General features: G+C 32.8%; 1 long non-coding RNA gene across 1 annotated transcript in view; it reads left to right on the forward strand.

Moving 5' to 3' along the window:
- Positions 1–16802, forward strand: part of LOC122270877 (uncharacterized) — a 112775-nt gene that overhangs the window by 22861 nt on the left and 73112 nt on the right. The window contains exon 4 of the long non-coding RNA XR_015431784.1: positions 13708–13762. This is a non-coding gene — a long non-coding RNA (uncharacterized LOC122270877). The remainder of the gene's footprint in view (positions 1–13707; positions 13763–16802) is intronic.

A 16802-nucleotide genomic window follows, 5' to 3' on the forward strand; every position in this document is an offset into this window, starting at 1 on the left:
TGAACAAGAAAAGTTTCTTAATATAATTCTGCAGAAAAAAAAATTATTTTCTTTTGTGTTTTTTTCAGCTGTTTTATTGCTTCAACTCTTTCAATTCTGTTTTTTTTTTTCATTTAAAATCTAGAAATATGAAGATGCAGAGTATAACAGCTTTGGTTATGCCTATCATTTCAATTAATGTTATTATAATGCTATTTTAAATTTATTGTTGTGTTTTTGCTGGGTGAAATAGTAACTTCGTGCAGTCATGAAAAATTCTTGGAATTAGTCCTAGAAAGTCATGAATTTGAAAATCTAAAATGTAGCAGATACCCTGTAAATAGACATTGTAGAAAAAGGATTATGCAGCCTAATTTTAAAAATGCGTTTATAATTACTTCATTTATATCAATTGTCAAAGAAATGAAAGAAACGGAATATTTTAAATACGGATTCCTTCTTCTCCATTCATTTTATTATTAATCAAAATTAAAATCAAAGCGCAATCATACATTGCACAATGCATTCATACGAAAAATTTCATAACCGAATTAGATAAATATTTTAAAACCACGTTAGGCAAAACTTTTTACGTAATTAGACTTAATAATCACAGATATTAAAAAAAAAATGCAAGCATTAAATTTATATACAACCGAAAGAATACAAACAGTACATTTAAATAGAAACTATAGCTGTTCACATCCTTTAATTTTATTCTGTTAAAAATGGAACAAGCGTGGAATTCGATAACTAATTCTTACAGTTAGGAAATTATTTTTTTTAAATCTATTTTTTAATTTTTTATCTGAAGGTTCATATACTTTGTTTATAGTTGGTTATGTGAATTAAGTACTAATGCGAGTAATTGAAAATTAAAAAAAACAGAACATTTCTAACGAAGTATTATTTTAGTAAAATGTGCAGAATATATTATTTATAAACTATTGTATAAAAAAAAACGTAAAATATAGTTTCGTTTAGATCGATCATTTTGTTTAGACCATCCTGTTTGTGCAAGAATTAAATATTTTCTAAAATTAGTGGGCTGCGCCCCCTGCTCGCTAACGCTCGCCAACCCCCGAAAATTGCTACTAACTTTGGTACTTTGCAAACGCACAAAATTCTAAGAATTCAAAACAATCATTCATATCCATCTAAACTTTTTTTTTCAAAATTACATCTTTTTAGTAAATACTAAGTCATTAAAATAAATTTGAATTCAAATAAATGGCATGCAATTCGTTAAACCTATTAGAAATGTGCTATAGTATAATTCGTGATATAAATCAAAAATCGTCAAATAAATTCATGAAAAAATGCACTTTCGACAAAATACTAAAATAGAGATCTATCGACAAAGACTACTCACTTCTGCCTAGCTTAATACACTGGTTATCATAAATTAAGGAAAATTCACAAAAATCGCGATAACTCAAGAAATTACACATGGAATTTTATGAAACTTACCCACAATATACAACACATAGTAAGGTATTAAACAACATAAAAAGAAATTATCAGACATTAATAGTAGTATAGAAATTAGCACATGTATAAAATAAACAAATTGGAAGTATCGGTTTGCAATAGAAAAAGTACCTTTAATATGGAATATGATTGCCTCTAGAAGCAATACAGCACAAACAGCGATGTGTGATGCTTTCAATTATGCGGTCTATCAGTTCAATAGGAAGTGAGAGCCATTGCTCTTGTAAAGCAGTTGCAAGCGTGGCAAGGGTCTGAGGGGGCGGATTGATGGCAGATACACGCCTCCCTAGAGCATCCCAAACGTGCTCGATAGGATTCAAGTCCGGGGATCGAGCTGGCCACTCCATGCGAGTAATTGTTTCCTGTTGAAGATAATCATCAACAATGCGAGCTCTGTGTGGTCTTGCATTATCGTCCTGTAACAGGAAGCAATCACCAATTGCCCCGGCATATGGGCGCACATAAGCATCAAGGATGTTGTCTCGATAAACCTGAGCATTCACGGTTCCCCTTGGAAAGACATGGAGGTATGTGCGCCCTCCTAAGGATATGCCTCCCCAAACACAGACACTGCCTCTTCCGTATGCATCTCTTTCACGGATGTTTGATGGATGATAACGGGTCCCAGGTTCTCTCCATATCAAATAACGTCTACTGTCACTTTCTAGACTAAACCTGGACTCATCCGTAAAGAGAACAGGCCTCCATTGATCTGACGTCCAGTGGACATGTTGTCGGGCCCACTGCAAACGGTCTCTCCTATGGCGTGATGTGAGCGGCACGCAAATGGCTGGTCGTCTCGCATACAGACCACCTTCGTGGAGCTTTCTGCGCACAGTTGACGTTGACACCAACCTTCCGGTGGCTGCAGCAAGAGAGGATCTAAGATGTGTCGGAGTATTGGTTCTATTCCTGCGTGCACTTAATGTCAAATATCGGTCATGGGCACTGGTCGTAACAGTTGGCCGTCCTTGACTGAACCTCCTAGATGCCGAATCTGTGGTTTGAAATTGCCTCCAAAGTCTATGAACCACAGATGGACTCACATTTAGCCATCTGGCCACTTCTGATTGACTCTGCCCTGCCTCTAGTCTCCCGATGGCTCTCCATCGTAGTTCTTCAGGCAAATGATGCCTAGAGGTCATTATTACGAATTGGCTATCTCAGATTTTCAATGTCGCAATCACAGTAAAATTTGTGTGCTTTCTCTCAAACTTGGACTTTTATGCTCCAGGCAGATGACGTAAGCCGAGTGCAGCGCCACTAATTTGCATATTGCAATTTTACTCAGCTACTCTTAGTGGACAACATATGCAAATTTTGCACGGTTTGGCTTACTTTTGAAAGAGTTATCGCTATTTTTGTGATTTTTCCTTAATTTATGATAACCAGTGTAGTATGAGATTGCCGCAGCTGATGCTCTCTGGTTATTTCAGTTTCCGTTTTTAAAAGCGCTATATGTTGAGCCACCTCACTAGATTTGGCATGTGACATTTTTAGCAGCAATCATTGGTCGATTCGCCGTGTAAGAGAAATAGTAACGTAAACAAAACAAACCAAACGTTGCCACCGGCAGAAAAGAAATACAGCCAAAATTTGGGAGCCACGTAAGAGAATTATATATACTAGATTTTTGGTGACTTCTTCAATCTCTAAATTTAAACGTAATAAAATTTTGTTTTACACATCAAGCGAAAATATCTTTGTTATAAGAGCACGGTGATTTCATATCACATTTTCCGATAGTTTTACGTCATCAGATTAACAAAACAAGTTTTAACAATTCATTTAATAAAGCTAAACTCTGTTTAGAATCATTTGGCATGATGTTCTAGGTCAACTTATTGCTAGTCAAAACTTAACACCATCGAGAGATACTTATCCCTTTAAAGAGATTTTAAAAAAAAAAACTTTTTTTTCCACAGCATCTGTATTAAAGCTTCACCAGTATTGATGCCCTATATATTCCGACATTTAATAACTATCGAAATTGCATCAATTACCATATTTCCTGTAGTGTCTTTAATTAAAATGAAGCATCATTGGTGTCAATAATAATATGGCGATTTTTTTAAATTTCTCCACAACTAAATAGTAGCATTTCTCTATTAATTTTGTTTAATTGTTCATAAAATATATAGTCCTGCAGTGGACTGATCGTTAAGACACGGTTCCCAGCAGATCACCGAAGTCAAGCATCACTGGCTGAGGTCAGTGTGTGGGTGTGTAACCACTTGGATCAGTCTGCCTGGGGACCGAGGGTGTGCGGTATTGGTCCTCGTTAAACTGTTCTACTTCGCGTGCAGGTCGTCGGGCTACCGAATCGGAGGTGCTAGATCCTCTGCAAAGGATCAAAATTGTGATGGCACGTCTTCGGATAGTTCTCTAGGATGTTTCCCAGACCGTCGCCAATAGCTCATTGTGCAGCTCTAGTGCGACGTAACTGAACAACATATAGCTTATTTTTTTAACATTTTATTTAGTTCCTACTACCAAAATTTTTCCTTTTAGTGCGCCGCTTATTTTTTTAAATTTAAATTTGTACAGATTATCAAAATTAAGCTTCATTGAAGTCGATAATAGTATGGTGATTTTTCACCGTTCCCCTAAAAAATTGTCGATTCTATCATTTCCTTGTCTTTATGTCTCTTTGGAGTTTATTTATGCAATTCGTCCTTTTGCTCTCTTGAATTCGAAATTCTTGGAAATAACAACTTGCATATGTGCATGTGTAGTTTTAAGTAAAGTTTATCATTATAAGTTTAGTATTTAAGCAAAATTTACCCTGACATCATTTTGGCCTTTGTTTCATATTGTTTGCATTAAAATATCTAAGTTTCATTTGGCATTCTGGTTATCAAAATTATGTGTTCTGTAGTTATTTATGCTACTGTATTTATTTTGTTATTTTTATTTACATTGTTATTTGAATGTGGCAGAATTCATAGATCTACCCTGTAAGAATATATTTTCATGGAATGTACGGAATCAACGATTCTTTCACTCCTCGGGGGGCTGTTGTCCATGTTCTGGCTACTTATAAATGTGTCTGATAACCAATTTGGGGAACTATTTTGATTGCTAAAACTAAGATCATAAGCAGAGATAATAAGACAAAGCGGCAACTTGCAACAATTGCAGCTTGTGCTTTGCTTTTTATCAAAGTTTTTTTTAAAAAAAGCGAAGAACTAGCTTTTTTCCCTCTGTATATGCATTATTGTAAAATCTGGCTCTGCATTCTATGATGAAATTTAAAATACGGTAGATGCGTACAAACCACAAATAAAAAAAATTAACCTTTTGTACATCATCAAATATTGATCTAACTGTTTTTGCAGTCAGATTAAAATAACCTCGCCTCCACGTTGGCGTTCGCTGGGCAACATTGCGATTAGAAAGAGGCATTATAAGGACCGATCACAGATCACAGTGGCTAAGAGGTTATATAGTAATAGTAGTAGTAGTACTTTAATTATATTGCACTGGAGCTGTATAATGGGTCCGGTCTGGGAAACATCCCCGAGTATGATCCGAAGGCATGCAATCACAATTTTGATCCTCTGCAGAGTGTTGGGCTCCCCCTCTTTGGTAGCTTGACGGTAGAACAGCTTAATGAAGACCGATACAACACACCCTCGGTTCTTTCGTAATTTGATCAATCTCCCTTTTACTGTCGGCAGCCAATGATGCTTGACTTCGGTGATTTACTGGAAACAGTGTCTTAACACCGGACCACTGCAGATAACAGGTTATAATAAAGTGGAAGTTTGATAAATTTAGTTCAACAAAAGCTACTCAATAAATAAGCTTTTTGATCCAGCTATATTTATAATAGAGTCACCGTTATTACAGGGAAATCCTCTCTTCGTATTTCTTCAATTTCTGTCAGTTTGAAAAATTTGCAAATTCACTCTCCTTTAATTTGGGGGGGGGGAGCTGCTGAACAGCATAAATTGATTTAATGGCTCTTAAATTTTATTAAATCTGTTTGAACTTTTGCTAATACTAAATATTGGCGATCGTTTTTCTACGAGATAGCTATTGATTTTAATAAAAATACTTTCGGTTTCTGAGGTATTATGAACAATATTCATATAATAGGTAGTGTGATAAAATTTATAAACATCATTTATTTCAAATGGGCGAATAATTAAATTTTTAATGCCAATCACGTCTGCAAAAGGGCAATTTCAATTTTTCAAATAGTTTTGCATGAGGCATTATAAAAGAAATAAGCCAACATGAGCTGCGATGGCTCAGGGGATAGAGCGTTCGCTTTCTATTGCGGCGAACCGGGTTCGAATCCCAGGTCGATACGAATTGCGCATTCGGTTTGCACCGACCACAGTGCTGACGTGAATTATCTTCGGTGGTAGACGGATCATGGGTTAGAGTCCCTTTGCCGTCGGGCTAACCGTGGGAAGTTCTCGTGGTCTTCCTCTCCATGTAAAGCGAATGCGAATTAGCTCCATTAATTAGGAGTTCCCTTAACTTCTGGACTGGGTCCAAAATTACAAGGCTACTGAGTTGAACATTAGTAGTCGTAAACCCAGAAGATTGGGTCGGTTGTTCAACGACGGTTATAAAATATAAAAAAATAAGCTAACTTTAGAAACAACTTCTGAAAATAATGTTATGGAGCCAAAATATAATTCCCTACAGGTTTATTCGTTTTAAAGGGGTCGTATAGAGATTATTACCATCGTATCTATATTGATTTATCAGATACCATAATATCAGTAGTACCTATTACTATAATTTCAATTAATTAAGCATTGCTAGCCTGATTACAGTTCATGATTGTTGGTGATTTTATTCGCCTCCCCAGGAACCGATATGAGTAACACTAATCTAAGAAAAATATCGGCACTTAAGTGTTTCGGAGTCCGAAAAAACCTATTATCACAGTACTTATATTCGCAGTGCCAAAAAAATGGACCACCCTGAATAACTTTTGTTCTAATGATCAGATCTTCACGTTTTAGAACTCAATCCTAATGGTTCAAAGGGCTGATTTCAAATACGCTAATTAATGAGTGTAGTCGATATTTTAAGTTACGAAATCCGCCACAAACACGTACTTTCTCTGAATAAACATACCTTTTTTTAGACGCATTCTGACCCTTTAAATAAAGGGGGTAGCCGCAATCTGGGAAATATCGTCCCCATAGTTTGGTCAGGAGAGCGATTCAAAGATTGAACTTCATAATATTAATTTTACTTTTTACGTATTTCGTCATATCTCGAGAACTTTTCAAGCGAATTCATAAATTCTGCACGCAATTGTAAAATTCGTTTATCGACAGAAAATTCCATGCAAAACAAAATGCACTTTAATAATTATTTATTATTTTTTATAATTTTATTAAATAATAAAAGAAAATTTTTGAATTGTAAGGTAAGGCATACAATTTTTAACGTAATTATAAAGTATGTAATTTTATATGGCAAAATACAAAATTTGGGCCAAATGGGTTGAAAAGTTCGTATATTTAAAATTCGATTTCTCAGGAATTATTCAACCGGTTTCGCTCAAATTTTGTATTTTGAACCGCGATGGCTCAGGGGACAGACCGTTCAGCTCCCAATGTGGCGAACCGGGTTCGAATCCCAGTTGATACGAATTCCGCTTCCGGCTTGCACCGACCACAGTGCTGACGTGAAATATCTTCAGTGGTAGATGGATCATAGGTGAGAGTCCCCTTGCCGTCAGGCTAACCGTGGGAGAGTCTCGTAGTCTTCCTCAACATGTAACGCAAATGCGGGTTAGTTCCATCAAAAAGTTCTCCACGAATGCAAAATTTCTCACTATACTCGATCCTGAAGTTCCCTTGTCTTCTAGAATGGGTTCAAAATTACAAGGCTACGGAATTGAACATTAGTAATCGTAAACCCATAAAATTGGGTCGGCTGTTCGACGGTTATAAAAAAAAAACATTTGCCATGTAAAAACATGCGCAACTATGAAGTTATGTAAAAAAGTGTGTATCTTACAATTCAAAATGTTTTAAGCGATTATTAAATAAAATAATTAAAAATAATAAATATTTATTAAAACTTATTTTTTGCTCAGAGTTATTTTTGGATAAATAAATTTTTAATAGCGTGGAAAAATAGTCTGCATGTACGAATGTAAAATAACAGTCAACATGTTTCAAACGCTTCAAAGATAGGCGTCCATTTTCAAAACTTGAAAGAATCTTGAAAATGGTGCCTATTTTTGAAGCACTTGAAACGACTGTTATTTCATATTTGTATATTTTTGAAACGAATAAAGTTTTCAATCAAATAATATCTTACAGCTTCAATCTCTTGAAATTATTTATTTAAAATTTAATTAGTTTAATTCAAAAAAATCATTTGAATGTTGAACCATAAAACGCTCATTTAAACCATAATGTGATTTGAGGAGATTATCAAGTTGACTGAATTGACTTGCGCCGGTGAAATGGAAAAGTACCCGTGACATAATACGAATTTTTAAACTGTTACTTCCAAATAACTGTATCGCCACTTCGCCCCACTTTTCAAATAAAGCGCATAAAGCTATTTATTTCAATATTTAGTGATGTTTATATTTTGGACTATTTACTTTAATAGTTTTTTATGCGTAAAGTGCATGTTATGGTAATATATTGGGATCATAATATTTTATTTTATAACAGTTGTCGTACAGCTGGCCCAATTTTTCTGGTTTTTTCGACTACTAATTGTCAACTCAGTAGCCTTGTAATTTTGAACCCGTTCCAGAAGACAAGGAAATTCCTGGATCGAGTATTGGGAGAAATTTGTCTTCGTGGAAGAATATTTTTGATGGAACTAACCATTCTAAGTCATTTTATGAAGATGGATTCTAAGTCATTTTTATCTTTTTGATTATTTACTTACTTCTCCGTGTAGGGACCGTAGGAAACCTATTACCCCAGTAGGTGTTTTGCACCGTCCCAAGTCGAAACCACTCCAAAACAGTGACCCCGCAGCCCTACTGGAAATAGTCATACCTCGTTACCATAGTCACCGCCGCAGGTCCAGACGAATGCCTGGGGGAGTTCTTATTTTAGACAAACTATACTTCTTAATGCTTTTCTTTACTTAGTGCATATTTTGACAGCTAATCGAAAGCTTTCTGCACACACCTATTATTCAAAGATAATTCCATATAAAAAATATTTTTTATAATTATTTATTTTTTTAATTATTTCTTTTAAATTATTTATTCTTTATTATATACGAAAATAAGCTTTTATATGAATTTTAACATCTTCTTAAAGAAGTTAATTTTTAGTGAAAAAATATAACAGTTGGACGAAATCGGTTGTACAGTTCTTGATAAACAAAACTTTAAATATACGACTTTTTAAAAAAATTTTGATATCTCATAAAGAATTTGACTGATTTCATTAAAATTGAAGTAAAAATTTGTATACCTTACAATTCAAATATTTTTTCGACTGTTAATTGTAAAATAATGATAAATAATCATTAAAATAAATTTTTTACATGGTTATCATTGAATCAGCGAATTTTATATGCACTTGCAAACATTTTTAGATTCCATTAAAAAATTCGGGAGATATCGTGAAATAATCAAAGAGAAAAAGTGACATTAAGAGTACCAAACTTTTGACGGCTCTCCTGACCTAATTATCGGGAGCATATTTTCCAAATTGCAACTGCCTTCCCCCATACATTGAAGGCCAGGAATCTTATTTCATTTAATAACCGTCGTTGAACAGCTGGCACAATTTTAAGGTTTACGACTACTAATGTTCAACTCCGTAATCTTGTCATTTTGAACCTAATCCAGAAGACAAGGGAACGCCTGGATCAAGTATTAGGAGAAATTTGCCTTCGTGGTGGACTTTTTTGATAGAACTAGCCCACATTTGCATCACATAGACTAATGAAGACCATCCTGCGAAGTAGGCGTGTTCAAATCGTAGTGGGCGTTTCTGCCTAGGTAGGCCTGTTCACATCACGTCCTAAGTTCATCGACAATGTCAACCTTCATCTATGAAAAAGTACCCCAACATAGATTCAAGTCAACATGTCTTGGAATTATATTTTTGTAGAGGTAGAGACACTACAGTGAACATTCAGAACAAAATATATCAAATTCAACGCTTTTGATTTTAATTCAAGCTTATATGAAAGCAACAGAAAATTTTCGCATTTTTTTCCAGCTTTACTCTTTATTCATCATAAACACCATTTTGAATAGACCATATTGTTGTTTATTTTTTATCATTTACAAATCAATATAAATGATGATGCTTCAAAAACATACATATCAGTCTATATACCAGAAATTTATATGAAAATGTAATTCATTGCTTTACAATGTTTTAAACATAAAATTTTAATGCGGTAACAGAATTGTTTGTATTAAACATTCTACATTGTAATGGCTTTAATTAAGCTAAAAGCTGAGAAGATTCTGCTCCGGAAAAAATCCGGATTTTTCGCTAACCACGATCCGGAAGTTTTCGGAAATTAAAGATCCAGTAATTTCAAAAAAATCATCGATCGCATTTGTGTATAAAAATTCGTGTATATTTTATTTAGAAATATTAGAGCTATAAGTTATACTTGGCAGCTCTTTTATTTGTAAATAGTTTTTTCTCATATAATAATGTGATTAGACATATAAGTAAGCTTATACATAATTATCCATTTAAATTTTGCTGCATATAATTTATTTAAAATTTCATGTTTTGAAAACATCAAAAATTCGAATTTATAAAGACGTTAATATTTTGAAATGGATCATTAATGATTTTACTCAAGAAATTTTCAGGTTTTTTGAGTAGGGCTCGCAATCATCCCTGATTTCACAAGTTTGCATCGCAAGTTCGTTAAAAGACAATTATTTTTTATATTTTACATTGTTGCAGAAAAATTCTGTCACAGACGAATAACTAAGCAAATGTTGTTTTACTAACATATTCTGAACTAATTACAGTACTTATACTCAAACAATACGTTTAAGCAGAGACATCAACTACTACGTCGCTCAACTGCTCATTGTCAATAATGATCACAATTCATAATATTTACTGACTTTATTAGATATATGATCGTTAAATTGATTCCTAAGCTTTGATTAAGCGGTCAAGATTATTAAATACACTGAATGTTTCTACATCATCATCCTCACTAACAAATCGCAAAATTTTTCTGTGCTTACAATTTTCTGCAATGAAGTAACATTTTATGATAAAATTCAAACTTGTTTATAGTTAAGAAAGACTTAGGCCATATTTTTCGATAAATTGATTTGCTAACAAAAATTTTTGGTTTCGCCTATAATTTCCCATTGTGAGTTAACGTATAAAAGCGAAGGTCAAACTTGCAGTTTCTAAATCATACACCTGGTAATATTATAAACCTTGTAAATCGGAACCTGGGTATCATGGACTTATTTCTAAAAATGAGCTAACGTTTTAAGGAAAATTTTAAAGTTGCGGATTCTGTGTTAAAAATCAGCTAAAAATTATTTTGTCTGCATCTTTTGATTGGTAGTGTAGGGCTAACAGTTTCTTGCAACGGGCTTACATTTTAGGACAAAACCCAATTTTGGTATTTTTAGAAGAAAAAAAATAAAATTTTCATTTGGCATTAATTTTTTTTTGATTGGTCAACGAAAATGTTTGTTGAACTCTCGTGGCCAAATGGCATTTTGTATAATCGACTAATGTCTGGTTTCAAAATTTCTAATTAACGGATACTAGATTGAAAGTTAGCTAAAACCTGTTTTGGCCTAACGAAAATTTTTGTTTGGCTAACACCCAACTAGGACTGAGCTATAAATCGATGTATCGAGACATATCGATTTAACGCATATATCGGCAAGACGATACAGCAACTTTCATTCAAGGCGATGCATCAGAAATCTGATTTAAGCAGTCGAGTAAAGACAGCGAGCGCAATACGATATAGCGATATAAGACTCGCAAGGAAAGAAGAAAACGATATAGCGATATAAGACTCTTCTCTTACGTTCCGATTTCGACTCGCGCTGTGTAAGATGATGTTCGTTTCGTTATGTTGAAATGGCCTTGATTGGTGAGCTGTAGAATCAGAATCAGAGTTTTGAGAACATATATCGTTATATCGCATGTTCCTTTTCGCACCTCTTAGCTTTTATTTTCTTTGTCGCGACTTTTCTTGTAGATTATTTTCAGTGGGACTAACTTCGTGATCGCCAATGTTACCTTGTTCTGAAGGCAATCTATTATTGAAAAGAATATATAAAGAATAGTTTTTTTCAAAAAAAACTTCTTTTTATTTTTAAGTGTGAAAATTATCGGCAATTTAATTTAAGCGCCCATAAAGAATTGAATTTGTTAGGTTATTTTTTTACTTTCTTTTAATTTATTAAAAACTTTTTGTATGAAACTTCTAATAATTTAATGAGTTTTTATTACTGATTTTAAATTTATAAATCTTGTTTTTATTTTTAGAAATAAAGTTAAAACAAAATTTATTTTTGTCATTTGGATTTGGACATAAGTCAATCAACTTTGCTTTTACAAAAAAAATTTGACAGGTTTGCGTATTTTATTCATTTTTTTAAATCATTTAGCACTTCGTTTTATTAGAGAGTATAATAATTTTTTTAAAAAAATATTATTTTCATATTATTTGTTAATTAGCTAAATATATTATCGAATATCACAATTTTTTTAGTTTTAAGAAATTAAATCTTACTTTGTTTTTCGTTCATAATTCGGTCATTATTTAATTTAATTATTTATCTGAAATGATAAGGTCCAACAGTGGACTGATCGTTATGACACGGTTCCCTGCAGATCACCGAAGTCAAGCATCACTGGCTGCTGTCATTGTGCGGGTGAGTGATCACTTGGATCAGTCTGCTTAGGGACCGAGGGTGTGCGGTATTGGTCCTCGTTAAACTGTTCTACCGTAAAGTGCTCGACTTCGCATTCAGGTCGTCGAGCTACCGAAGCGGGGTGCCATCTCATCAGCAGAGGATCAAAATTGTGATGGCATGTCTTCGGATCATCCTCAGGAATGTTTCCCAGACCGTCGCCAATAGCCCATTGTGCAGCTCTAGTGTGACGTAAATGAACTATAATAACTGAAATGATAATAATAAAAAATAGTGTTTTAAAGGCCTTTTTTTTTCTTCTAAAATTTATTTAGCAATTTGTTTTAAACATACAAATAATTTTTAACGTTTCATTTAGAAATTGAACATTACGATCAAACTTAATAATTATGCAATTATTTATGCATAATAGTACAAGAAAATATTAATTTGTAAAAAACGCTTTAAAAAAATTCTTAACACTTTGTTTTACGCGTATTATGAATTTCTAAATAAACATTTCAATAAATATTTTAAGTAAGATTTGTACATTGTAGTCAATTTATTTAATATCTCTCTTAAGCAAAACATATATATCTTCAAATTTATAAATTGATTTAAATCAATCTGAGTATGAAGATTTGATAGAAATCTGACTTTCTGTGCCTTACAAGTAAATGAAATTAAAAAATACTATATCGCGATACATCGCTATATCGCGATGTTAAACTGACGATGCATCACGATATATAATTTCTAATATCGCCCAGTCCTACACCCACCGTTTTCTTATAATGGGTTAGTTAACATTTTTAAAGCTAAATTGAAACTTGTGTTTGCTAGATCCTTAAGTTGTATGGTAGGATGACGAGTTGTTAAAATGAGTAAAGAGTTCTGTGGTAAAAATTATCAGTTTTTGGCTCAAAAGTTAGCTAAAGCTTGTTTTGGAATTGTTATATCTTTGCTAAGCGGGCTAACTTTGATAAACAGAAGTATGTTAATGAGAAGCATGGGTTCATAGAATGAAAGTTGTTCAGTATTTATTTTTTCTTTCAAATAAATAATACTTTTTATTTAATTTTATAATGGTCCTTGAACTGCCGTCCCAATTTTTTGTGTACGACTACTAATGTTCAACTCCGTAGCCTTGTAATTTTGAACACAATCCAGAAGACAAGAGAACTCCTGGATTTGCCTTCTTTTAGGACTTTTTAATAGAACTAACCCGCATTTGCGCTATATGAAGAGGAAAACCACGAAAATCTCCCACGGTTAGTCTAACGGCAAGGGGGGAAATATTATTAATAAATTATGCACATAATGCATGAGCAATGTTGTAAAATTAAGCAGTATTATTTTTAATTGTTCCTTTTGAAATGCTGATAAGCGTTCTTTGCATTTTTTAGGACGTGTCTTGACATGAAAAAGAGGAAAAGTATTTTCCTCTGCATGATAGTTCTGGTAAGAATTTTAATTACCTATTCAGAAATTTTCGGGTTGTTCAAATATAAAGAAAAGGGCTTTGTGGTTTGTTTATTTTTTCTAGCAATGGAGGAAGAAGGTTATAAGTAGTGCTGACGTAGGACACTAAAATTCGATCTATTTTTTTGTTGGGTCACGAATTACTACAATGAGCTAACATTTGGAAGTAGAATTCTGTCTAGTGTTTCCTGGGTATAAAAAGTTATGACTTTTTTTTGTATTGGTAGGAGAATTGATGCTAATTTTTGCTAAGCTACCAGCTCTAAATATTTTCTAAAAAAATTTAACGTTTGAAGGCACACTTCAAATTTGTAGTTTTCAACACGTGCTAAAGAGAGTTTGAATAAACTCCGTGAACTTGAGACACAAAAAAAATTCTGAACAGTCCTCGTCTATAACTATTCAAATGCCGTGGCAAGAGCAAATGTGCAAAATCTGAAAGACAAAAAGAACTTTAGACAATAAATTTTATCAAACCAAAGTGGAACTACGATTTCCTACAAGATGAAACATTTTACTTACTAGGCAAAGAGAAAGCTAAAAAATTTTTTGTGCACTCATTTTTGGTTGGTTTGCCAACAAATTCATTTACAATAGTGGTTTTTAGAAGGGGAAAGGTTGCTAAAATTTGTTTTGGCCATAATTTTAATGGATTAGTACACTAAATGAAATTTTTTTGCCGATGATGTTCGAAGACAAATAAGAAGAATGTTGGACGAAAGTTAGTTTTAGCCGTTTCCTTTTAATCGATGAAGGTAGAGCCGAAATTGTTTGTTGGGCTTACAAATTTCTACTGTGGTAAGATTGAAATTTTTAAATTTTTATATAAAACAAGTGTCTGCTTAGAAGAAATTTGGGTCCGCTAACGGACCCTTTACAAAATGATTTTTCTTTTAATCTGACCTTTCAAAAATTTGTTTATCTTCGTTATTGTTTTGTTAATCGAATAAACTCTTACCAAGGGGAAAAAAATAAAGATGGATGTAAGCAAATTAAGTCTTGTCTTCCGCAGACGCCTCTTCCCATATTCGTCCGAAATGAATATTCTGCGTTCAGCAGTATAGGCTAAATACCAAATATTTGTATGTTGCATCTCTAATTTAGAAGCAGCAATTGCTGTTTATTTTTGAAAAATTTTTTAATTATAGTTTTACAGTGCTGAGCATAATTTTGTATCTATTTACAATTTAAAAACTCCTTGAAAAAGTTTTTCGCAAAAACAGGACCCTATTTGCACAAATTCATAAAAGCAGGATCCTGGTTGAAAGAATGTGATTTAAGGTTTTTTTTTATATTCACAAATTACGTGTGATTTTTTTCACAATTTTACAAAAACGAACCTTTCATAAAATGTCTGGACAGACCCCTGTAATTGTTTTTTAGATCTTCAATGACAAAATTTTGTTAGTAACCTGAAAATTTGTCGTAATAGCGAATTTCTTGTTGCATGCCGTGTTTGTATCTAACTTTGCCTGTACTTAACACTTTATTTACCAAATTATTACAAAAATTATCATAAGTGTGATTAACTTTTTTGTCCAATTAAATATTGTTTATTTAACATCTTTGACAAAAAAAAATTAAATATTATTTTCTAATTTGCATTACATTATAAAAATATTATTTAAGTCCAACATTTAATACTTTGTTTTAAATATAGTTGAATTAATGAATCAATAAAAAATAAGAAAGATATGCGAACTTGATCGTGATAGAAAGCTGAGAATTGATGGAATAAAATTGAGGAATCATAAAATGACGTCCTATAACGAATTACCATAATCTAAATGGTTACATTGGTGATGTTCAACTTCAAAATATTCTTGAGTTGCTTCTATTCTTCAAAATATTCTTGAGTTGCTAACTAGAAATGATAAAGAGAAAGTCATATTGCAGTGACGGACAAGTTCCAATGGGTTATTTTGCTCCGGCTCAGTGCTTTAATGGAAATAATATTTGTTGACAAATATTTCTTACTATAAAATTCTAATGATGGTGTCGCAGTTTTCCATTGTTGTCAGTGCATTTTTATTGGCCAGAAAATCACGTGGTGTGATCCAGTTTTTCCTCATTCGTCTCTTTATTGTTTTGGTTGTAGTCAGCATAAAATTAATAAAAGTCATGCTTTTCTTTAAATATTTTTGAATCCCTAACTTAAAGTTATTTTCCTGTACTGCTATTATTACGCTTTTAATTCAAGAGTTTAAAACTAAGAGAATTGCTGTTTTCTTATTAGTATTATAATGTAAATCTGCCTTACATTTTAAGATAAAGTTATTTAGAAAGGTGGTCTAACAATTATTATTTTTGAGCAAATAACATTAATATACTGTTATAAATTACAGTTAAAGAGATCTGTTAAATGATTTAGAACTTAACGATCAGCTACATGCGCAATGAGATGCAGGCAACAACAAACAAGTTGTTAATCTATCCTTCCGTTTGGTAAGCGAAAATATTAAATTAAGTATGTGAACTCATCAAATTTGTTTCAACAATATAACGTTATAACAATATAAATGTTATTTTAAAAAAATGACTACTTATGCCTCTATCACACGAGAGAAAAATATGTGCAACTGCAAGTGTAAGTGCAACTGTAAGTGAAATTCCTCCGTTCGGAGTTGCCGAAAGGGTTGCTTAATTGCCTGAACGGTTGCATGTAATTGGGTTAACATATTTTGTTATTTATCTTTACTTTTGGCTCATATTTAATTTTATCATATGATTCTATTATATCATAGTTTCTCAACGATGTTCGTAAAGATGCTGTAGAATATTGATTGATTTTGATTTAATTTTTTACATTTGTATTTGTGTTAAATCTTTTCTTCAGCAGCAAATTAAAATTCTGAAAACTTTATTTCCCCATTAGTGAAGTAGCATAGTATAAAAAGGATTATGATTTCAACCTCATAATATGAGATAATATTAAGATATCATTGAATTTCATGCTGCGTCCCTGAAAAGATAAGGGGGTGAAAGGGGGATGGACTTAAATACTATCTAGAATTTTGAA

Source organism: Parasteatoda tepidariorum, chromosome 2, assembly GCF_982258835.1.
Source record: "Parasteatoda tepidariorum strain Cologne lab strain chromosome 2, Ptep-v5.0, whole genome shotgun sequence".
In the NCBI taxonomy this organism is placed as follows: domain Eukaryota; kingdom Metazoa; phylum Arthropoda; class Arachnida; order Araneae; family Theridiidae; genus Parasteatoda; species Parasteatoda tepidariorum.